Raw genomic sequence first — 9,912 nt, 5'->3', positions numbered from 1 at the left:
ATACAATAAGTTTGTGGCCAGCCTAGGCTACAAGAGACCCTGTCACACAAATACCCAAAGAAAGAAATCCACTGATTACTGTGTACCTTACCTGTCAATGGGTAATGGACTGTTGAACTAGATTCAGCATGCTTTCAACCAACACTCAGTTGGGTCTTTGGGATTCTGCTCTAAGGGAGGAATGACAGTTTCTTGACACCTAAGAGTATTTCAGGAGATGATGGCTCATCTAGAGTGGTATGGTGCTTCTAAGATATAGTTCTAGTTCTAATTCAGGCACATTGTCTTTGGTCAGTCTACATCAGAACTTTCTTTAATCACAAGAGTGGAGAGACCTGACTTGGCATGTGATCTATGGACAAGAGTGTAGCCAACAGAGAAAATGCACTAGTTAAATTACCTTCAGCAATGTGAACTTTATCTTCTACCCATGTTTAATTTTCTAAATTATAGTGCCAACGGAACAAACAGATTGTGTATCCATATGCCTGTGATTATGTCTAATTCTGATATGTAACTCACTTTTAAAATTATACTTACCTCTTACTATGAATAAAGATAATTACCTTTACCTGAAGGGAGAGAAGTGGGAGTAGGGGTGGGTACTTTCTCAGGTTCTTGGAGAGCATCAGAAGGGCAGAGACTGCATCTTCTGAATCAGGACCGTTTCAGGGGTTCCTTACTATTATCTGTATAAGTTGTTCACTAATGAAACACCTGTTTATCATTCATCTTGGGTCTAATAAACTCATTAATAACCCACATTCACATGGCGGTAGAAAAAATAAGTTATTCCAATGGTTTGAAATTAAAATCCTATTGAAGAATATAGTTATTGAATTAGTAGGAAAACTAAGTCCTTATGACTGGACAGATCATTTCAAAAAGAAGCTGAGAACTGATCTCTGTTAGATTACAGCACACTCACTTAGCCCTGACAGGGAGGTGGGGGAAGTAAACACAGCAAATTCACAGCACAGAACTACACAGGTGTGTTTGTCATTATAGATTTAATCACAAGAAAGCAACTTTTCTGTCCTGGGCTCCTCTGCTGAATGTTATTCTCATCCAACTTCTCATAATCAGTGTCAGAAAATGGCCTCTGACGTAAGAGACGATGACGCATTCACACTTTGAACTCACTGTGATCAGCCCAGTTATACCACTTGACTCCTAAGAAATATCCCTTCTTGACTCGGAATTAATAGCAGTGGTGTGTGTGTATGTGTGTGTGTGTGTGTGTGTGTGTGTGTGTGTTGTCCCTCAACTCATTTGGAAGAACCACAAATTAAAGGGCAGCCATGTATGTGAACACCAGACACATGAGTGGTTAAGGGGAAAAACCCTAGATGCCACTTGGTTAATTTCTGGTTGTTTTAAATTTGTTTTCTTTCACAACACATGGAAAGCAAATCTCTCTCATGTGGCAATCTGAAGTTCTTCACCTCACTGACAAAATGACCCTCCTCAGTGGTCAATCACGAAAAGAATATAACTTAATTCTACTCATGCAAGACATGCAACTAACATTAATGAAAAAACTTCATTGATCCTTACATTGAGGCTTTTCTCCAAACTAGTTAGAATATGGTTATATTGACATTCACCCTCCATTACAGGCCCTTACTATTTATATTATGTTTGGTAAGTAATCCAGATATTGAGTATAGCTAAGTGTCTATGTAGGGAATTTACCATCCCAGAGAGTGCAAAAAAGAAAAGAATATCATCCCTAGATAGTACAGTAATAAAACATAGCTGTGAGTGTATTTCATGTTAAAACACACATGGTTCTTGATCCTTTCTGTAGCGTGCACGCAGACAAACACACACACACACACACACACACACACACACACACACACACACACGGCAAAACAGACAAGTAAAATAGGAAAAATAATTTTATTGTTCCTTCATTTCACTTAAACTTGTTCATTTGACTGATCAAATAAAAAAATAATAAATCAAATTCTTATGATCTGATGATTCTTTAGGCCTTGAGATAGCCTTGTGGGTAAAGATGCTTGCTGTCAAAGGTAAAGACCTAAGTTACGACTTCTAGATTTACACAAATCAAAATTAGGAGAGAACAATTCAAATTCTAATGTTTACAATGGCAAGGGTTCACCTGCCCACATAGACACTGACAAATAAATAATTAATAGTGTAGAAAGAGTTCACTTAATTCTTCAAGACAATATCTGTCTAAACATTTGCTGTGCTCACAAGATTTGTATATCAATGAAAGAATTGCAAAGGTGGAGTGTTCCTAGGACTCAGGAGACCATCTAAAAAGAAGAGGATATTCTTGTGTTTATGTGAACATTGAGGTCACATTTGAGAAGTGTGAAGCAATTTGCAAATATCACACCCCCCTCTAAACAATAATCCTGAAGAACACACCAAGGAAATAACAGAATTATGAAGAGTTTTGAAGAATTATTGGAGCTGGATTTGAAAAGTCATATGTGCTTCAATGTGTAGCTCTTGATGTTTGTGGAAACTGATTCAAATAAGTTGTTCAAGTGAACACTGAGAAGTGAAAGCAATAAAGAAGTTAGTAGTGCAATTCTTGGGATGGAGTAACAAATTGGAGATGGGAATTCAAAGCAGAAAATATGGAGGTCAACCGAGCTTGTATTTTAACGTAAATGAATACTCCCTCGGGGTAATACCAAAAACTACTAATAAAGAATAATTTTTTTTGTGGTATATATCATCATGTCTCCATCTCCAAACTAAAGGATTATAACAGCTATTGAAAATCTATTAATAACCAGTCAGGAGTGTCACAGGCTTTTAATCCCAGCCTTTGAGGCTGAGGTATGTGGATCTCTATGAGTCCAAGACCTGCCTGGTGTATAACAACAGGTTCCCAGGCAGCCTCTGAAAAACCTGTTCCAAGAAACAAAAAAAATTCTACTAAGAAAACTATGAAAAGGAGTCATCAAGAATGCAACCAGATCCAAATTATAAAGGATCTCAGTCTGTTCTTCACTACCTTGCCAATATGCCATGTTGACATTTTCTGCTTAGTGTATTTGAACAGTGTCACTGCTGGCCTACAGCACACATGAACTGGAGTTTCAGGCTTATTCTGCATGTAAGAAAGCTTAGTTGGGGCCAAAACCCCACACCAGTCAGCTCTGCCCTAAAACCACATAGCCCAAAGTGATAAACTGAATTTGGGCAGGTACAGGTGGTACCTAGTTTTGCAACTTGGTGTGGTTCAGTGCATACAGCAAACACAGGTAGCTCCCAGAACTTCCTTGAGGGCAATTAATACAATCAGTTGATTCTTCTGTTCAATCACCCTGAAGGTAACAACTGTGGAAATGAACTGACACATCAGCTCTAACTTTCAATTTAGGGAACAACAAACCAAATTTCTGTTGGTTAAAAACTTTAGATGGCCTGTTTTGTTTGTTTCTTTGTTTTTGTTTTCTTTTCCAACATACTTTGCCAAGTTCCTACATAGTTTTCTTGGAGGAAATTCAAAGCAGTCATTATATGGAAGCACATGGAGCAATGAAATGAGACCTGACCCTGAAAAATAAAATGACATTTCAGAGCAGTGACTCTCAGGTCCTACATTTGAGATACACAAAAGCATCAGCTTATTTCATGAGGCCTACAAATAGGATGCTAAATAGGGCAGTGCTGAGCAGAATGTCTTCAGGAATGAGCACACACACACACACACACACACACACACACACACACACAAACACACACACACACACACACACACACACACCACTGCTATTAATTCCGAGTCAAGAAGGGATATTTCTTAGGAGTCAAGTGGTATAGCTGGGCTGAGCACAGTGAGTTTGAAGTGTGAATGCATCAACGTCTCTTACCTCAGAGGCCGTTTTCTGTCACTGATTATGAGGGAGGATGATGTCTTTGCGTAGGAGAGTTTCCCCCTAGCTACTACAGTGTGGCTTTTGGACTGGAGAGGATAGGACAGAGTGTGATAGTAGCTGTAACTTGGGTGCTGTGACCCAGCCCTCGGAGTGTAGGGCTGTAGCCCCAAACTTGGTGCTTCAGCTTTTAGTGTTCCATAGGAGAGTGTTGTTTTTATTTTTTTTTTGTTTTGTTTTGTTTTGTTTTTTTGACTTTATAGGAGAGAGTGCGATGGTAGCTGGGGATAGGGGGCTGAGCTTTCACTCCGGGGCTGTGCCCCAGGCCTCGGAGTGTACGTCTGCAGCCCCACACTGGGTGCTTCAGCTTCTCTTGCTCCAGCTCTCCAGGACTCTGGTGCTGGAGGTCATAGTGCCAGTTTTGACGCATCAACTGAGATAAGGAGGTGGAGAGGGCAGTGGTACCAGCCGGCCCCAGAACCCTTCCCTTTCCCAGTGCCCCCCTGACTGTGCTCTGCTCTGCTGCTGTCCATTTGTCCAGCTGCAAGGCCCCCCATCGTGGGCACAGGGATGGCGGTGACTCATACTGCCACCGTGGAGTGCCCATGGAGGATTTATGAGCTGCTGCCAGTTCTAATTATCATCATGTTCTATGAATTTAAAGTAACTAGTGCCATGCTCATGGTTCATTTGCCCATGAATAAAAATGCTCTATGGAGGTTCTAAATGAAATAAGGAATTTGGTCATTTTCATCATGTTGGCTGTTTGGGGAGAAAATACACAAAATTAATCCACAGTTGAAGTCCATTGCCTATAGAAGTACACATGCAAAACAAGGGAAGGGAGTGATTATTTTTCCTGGGGTTGCTGGGAAAGTCTTTAGACTGAGCAAATAAGTTTTAGTAGATGAGGTGTGAAAACCAAGGGCCTGATGTGAAAGGATGCTTACTGTAGACCAGTGTGTCTCAAGGATTGCTGTGGGGTGTGAGATCCAGCACAGGCTCATCAGTGGTGAGACCCATAGAAAAAAAATGTATAGATATTCCTGATAGTATGAGAATCAAATGTCAGGGAAAAAAAACACAGGAAGGAGAATTGTTAGGGGTAAGGATAGAGAAGTTGGTCCTAAATGGAGCAAGAAGAAATAAGAGCTAAAATGAGTGTGACTTCCTTGATTAGCTGTAGAGATGGGTGGGATGTGTGGAGAATCTAGAATAATCCCAAGTTCCTGGCTGAGTCAGTTAAGTTACTGAGATGGGGCTTATGGGAAGAGAAGCATATTGTAGATGAGAGATGATTTCAGATCACACACATCTCCCTCAGAATCCACAATTAGGGCCTAGGGAGATGGCTCAGTTCGGAAAAGAAAGTGCTTGCCATGATCTGGAGTTGGAGCCCTTAAGGCAATGTAAATGCTGGGTGGAGGTGTGAATAGAGGAATCCCAGGTTCACTGGTAATCAGTTTATCAGAGAATGTGTGAGCTCTAGATTGAGTGAGAGACTCTGCCTTAGAAAAATTGAGGTAGAAAAGGAAGACATTACCACAGCAGCCTCTGGCTTTTCACATAAAATACACAGGCACCTAGCAGTTACCAACACTTATTTTTGATAAGGTTGTGGGTGAGGAACATGGAGGGATTTTGCAGACTTGGCTGGATTTTCTGTGGTTCAGTGTGCTGTGTGGATGTGTGCTGCATTTTGTAAGGGAACAGTTCTCACCCCTTCAGGATGGTGTTAGCTGTGAGTCTTCTATTGGTGCTGTTTGTCAGATTGAGAAAAGTAGTCCTAGTTTGCAGTCTCCTGATGATTGGAAGGTTGATTTTCTTACATATTTTATTACTATCTGTTGAGATCTTCCTTTCTTTCATTTCTTTTACTGTGGATTATGACATTGTCTTTTTTTTTTAACTGAACATTACATTCCTTTCTGTGTACATATGGTGTGTGTATGTGTGTGTGTGTGTTTGTGTGTGTGGGTGTGTGTATGTAAATGCAAAGCCCCAAGAGTCGGTTTTATCCTTCTACCACATTGGTGATGGGGGTCAAACACAGGCCCTAAGGATTGGTGGCAAAGTTTTTACCTGCTGAGCTATCTTCCAGGCCCAATAATATTAAAATTTTTATTTAGATGTATTTATTATATATAGTGTGTTCTTTCTCCTTATATCCCTGCAGGCCAGAAAAGGGCACCTCATTGCAGATGGTTGTGAGCTACCATGTGGATGCTAGGGACTGAACTCAGAACCTCTTGACAACTAGCTAATGTTTTTAACCATTGTGAGATCTCTCCACCCCTTGCGCCCACATATTTTTTTTTACAAAGTCTTTTATGACTATAAATTTTCCTGTTACACACTGAATTAGTTGTTTTGCGTAAGTATTGTGTTGCATTTTATTAATAAAAAAACATTTTGTGTTCATGGATGTTTTGCTCTTGCATGTATGTCCATGTGTCACATGTTTGCTGTGCTTAAAGATGCCTTAACAGGTGACATATTTCCCTTGAAATGGAGTCATAGATAGTGGTGAGCCACCAAGTGGATCCTGGGAACCAAACATGGGTCATTTATCTACAAGAATAACAAATGCTCTTAACTGCTGAGCTCTCTCTCCAGCCCTTCCTGTTTTTTTTTTTTTTTTTTTTTTTTTTGATAACTAATTTTAACCCGTTGTAATCAGAGAATATGCTTCTCGACAAGGGAAGTTTTTAATTGAATTTTTACTATTTTTAACTATTTGTATGCGTGTGTATGTGCTTGTAGCTTCAGCTGCCCAAGGAAGCAGCAAGAGGGCATCAAATCTCACAGAGCTGGAGTCATGGGCAGGCACTTAGGGATTTCTTGACATGGATTCTGGGAACTGAAGTCTGCTCCTCTGCAAGAGCAGCAAATGTTTTCAGCTGCTGAGCCATTTCTCTGGGCTTGGCCCTGTGATTTGATTATTTAAATAATCAAAACAAAAAACAAACAAAGAAAATATTGAGGTGTGTTTTAGCTTAGTGCCTGGATTTTTTCTGAAGAATCTTCCATGTACATTTGAGAGTGAATGTATATTCTGCTATTATTGCATAGTATTTTGCTAGTATGATAGTCTAACTTATTTGTAGTGATTTTACCTCGTTCTCTTTTCATGCTGACTCACTGAAAGTGAGATCTAAAAATAACTAACTACTGTTGATGTACGGTTTGTTTTATCCTTGCATAAAATCCTACATCTTAAAGACTGAGCTAGCCTTTTCCATCACATCTTTGTTTCTAGTAACAGTTTTAGTCTTAGCCTTTTTATCTGCTATCAGAGGAGTCAATCTACTTGTTTATGATCAGTTAGTATTGGGGCCTGGTGATTAAGACTAGAATAACCCACTGAGGGAAGATGGATTCAGGAAGATGTAATATATGCAATTAACTGCAGGCATTACTCTGTGAGGTGTGGAAGAATATTTTAGATGGTATGTGGAGGGCTTGGTTATACATTCATAGTCTTTGGAGTGAGATAATGGAAATATTTGCCATGCCTGAATATCTTTTCTTGTGATCCTAGAGGCAAATCATTGTTATCATTGCTTTGCAACATTATATCACACTTTTGTGTATGTGGCTCAGGTGAGAAAGAGAGAGACAGGAACAGGATAAAATATTTTTAACCCTTTTCTGAGCCCTTGTAAGTCAGTCCTGTACCTTAAGGATCTAAAACACAAGGTTAAAGGAACTCTCCATGAAACCCAGAGCAGAGGCTGTGCACCTACACTTTGGATCCTTTCTGGAGTCACAGATGTAAAAAGGAAAATAAAGATACAGGGAATAAAAAAATAATATACTATTGCATATATTTTTTGGTAGAAGTTAATAAGCTGTAGATAGCAGCTTGTAAAAGGTCCTTGTCATGTACTAGCATAAAACAGGTTTTATAGATAGTAATTATCTAAGGATTTGTTGTTCATTTTGTCAGACCCCAAGGAGAAGACAGCTGTGGAGTTTCTAGATCGTGTGTGTTGATGCCTGGAACGAGTCAAGCCCATCATTTCTATGGTTGTTTTTGAAAGAGCCATTTTCTTTTGGGGCTCATACTGCATTAATTTAACTCAAGAGACAGGAAGGAAGGGTTTAAATCCCAACTCTGAAGCTCTGTCAGTTGTTTCTTCTCACTCTCCTTTCCTCAGAGGACAAGCTGCGGATCAGTGTTTTTCCTCTGCAAGAAATGTTATTTCAAACCCAGTGCATGGGGATAAATCATGAACCTGAACTCAGGGAAAAGAACCCAACCCAGATCATTGATACTTTTCTTTTTTACTGGATTTTAAAAATCTTTGGTAGGGATGGTGTCCCTCACCTATCTCCTTAATAAATACATGGAGATTTATTCTTACTTACGAATGGCTGGCCTTAGCTCAGCTATTTTCTAGCCAGCTTTTCTAAATTAAATTATCCCATTTCTCTTTATGTCTTACCTCTGAGCTCTTTTCCCTTTATTTATTCTTTATGCCTTGCTTTCCTTCTTACTCTGTGACTGGTGCCCTTGATGTCCTCCTCCTCTTGTCCCTGGATCTTCTCTAGGTCTCTCCTCCAATTTATTCTCTCTGCATGCCAACCAGCCCTGCCTATTTTTTCCTGCCTAGCTATTGGTCTGTTCAGCTCTTCATTGGGCCAATCAGGTGTTTTAGACAGGCAAAGTAATGCAGCTTTTCAGAGTTAAACAAATGCAACATAAAAGAATGAAACACATATAAAATATTCCACAATGTTCTTTTCTTGATACTACATCCTTATCCTTTAACTATCTGGAATTATGCTCTGTGGAATCTCCCCATAACTTCTGTTTGAAAACAACTGTTTCACCACACTTAGCCCCTCAATAAGAACAATAGTAATTTACTAGAAAACATGTTTGTAGGCATTCTGCTTTGTATTTTATGGTAGCCCATTCAATATGAATAGAGTTGGCCACAGCCACCTGTGCCTGTCTTTGTACCAGTAGTGTTGAAGAAGCATGCTTATAGGTTTATTTTCTTTGTCTCGAAGGTTGTGGCAGCAGTGCCTGAAGATATGACAACAAGCTTTGATCCTAGTGAGCCATCATTAGAATCGCTGATATGTGTGGTTGCCATTGCACTGCTTACCATTTTCTTATTTCTTTGGAGAGGATAGCGATCAGTAAGTTACCACTTATAGAAAGTGAATGGTCATTCTAGGTTTTTTGCTTTTGTTTTTTAAGTTTATTTCCTTTTATGTGTATGATTGTTTTGCTTGTATGTATGTGTGTGTGTGTTATGTGTTCCTGGTGTACAGAAGTGATTAGTGGGCCATTGTTGGATGTCCTGGAGCTGGAATTACTGATGATTGTGAGCTATAATGTCGATGATGGCTTTGAATATTGGTCCTCTACAAGACTAACAAATGTTCTGAGCCATTTCTCTGTAACCTTCATTTTGTGTTTAGACTGAACAACTAATTGGAGAAACTTGTTATTTCAGGGAAATGGGTTAGGTCTTAGTGTTCTGCGTTATGCTAACAGGTGGTTTTTAAAAACTGAACAGGGATTAACAGAAATATTTTTATGTAAGTATATTTTAAAAGATTTTATTGTAGGGATACTACACACTAGTACTAAAGCTCCAACTTTCTTACTTTCCCTTTTCTTCTTTAAATTTGGGATGTGTGTCCTTGTTTTTAACAATATTAAAAAGTTTGCAGGTATATCTACTTCCCAACTAAGAGTAAAAATCGCTACTTTCATGGCTTTCCTGGATCATATATTGCTTTTTCCTATGCTAACTGTTTTTAAGGAGGGAGTCATAACATAGCCTTTTCTTTCTGAGACTTCTTTTTAGATGTTGGCCTTTGTGCTTCTCACTGACTTCATTTCTAATATCTTCATGGTTTTTTTCTTCCTTACCTTCTGCTTACATATATCCCACTGTTTTTTGTCATTTTTTCTTCCAGTTTTCTGTCTCTGTTTTCTAGGTGGCATGAGTGTTCTTGTTTGCGTCCCGTGATCACTTTACCCTATCCCCACTGTTCTCAAGGGTGTATTTATCCCTTCCTC

At 39.3% G+C, this 9,912-nt stretch overlaps 1 non-coding gene across 1 annotated transcript; it reads left to right on the top strand.

Moving 5' to 3' along the window:
* Positions 1–7,522: 7,522 nt before the first annotated feature.
* On the top strand, positions 7,523–7,643 carry LOC127218271 (small nucleolar RNA SNORA26). Its single transcript, XR_007834176.1, has one exon. It is a non-coding gene; the product is annotated as a small nucleolar RNA SNORA26 (small nucleolar RNA).
* Positions 7,644–9,912: the final 2,269 nt, after the last annotated feature.

The sequence above is a fragment of the Phodopus roborovskii genome, unplaced genomic scaffold (genome assembly GCF_943737965.1).
Source record: "Phodopus roborovskii unplaced genomic scaffold, PHOROB, whole genome shotgun sequence".
Lineage (NCBI taxonomy): Eukaryota > Metazoa > Chordata > Mammalia > Rodentia > Cricetidae > Phodopus > Phodopus roborovskii.
Note: the sequence above shows the minus strand (reverse complement) of the source record. Positions and strands in the feature narration are given on the sequence as shown.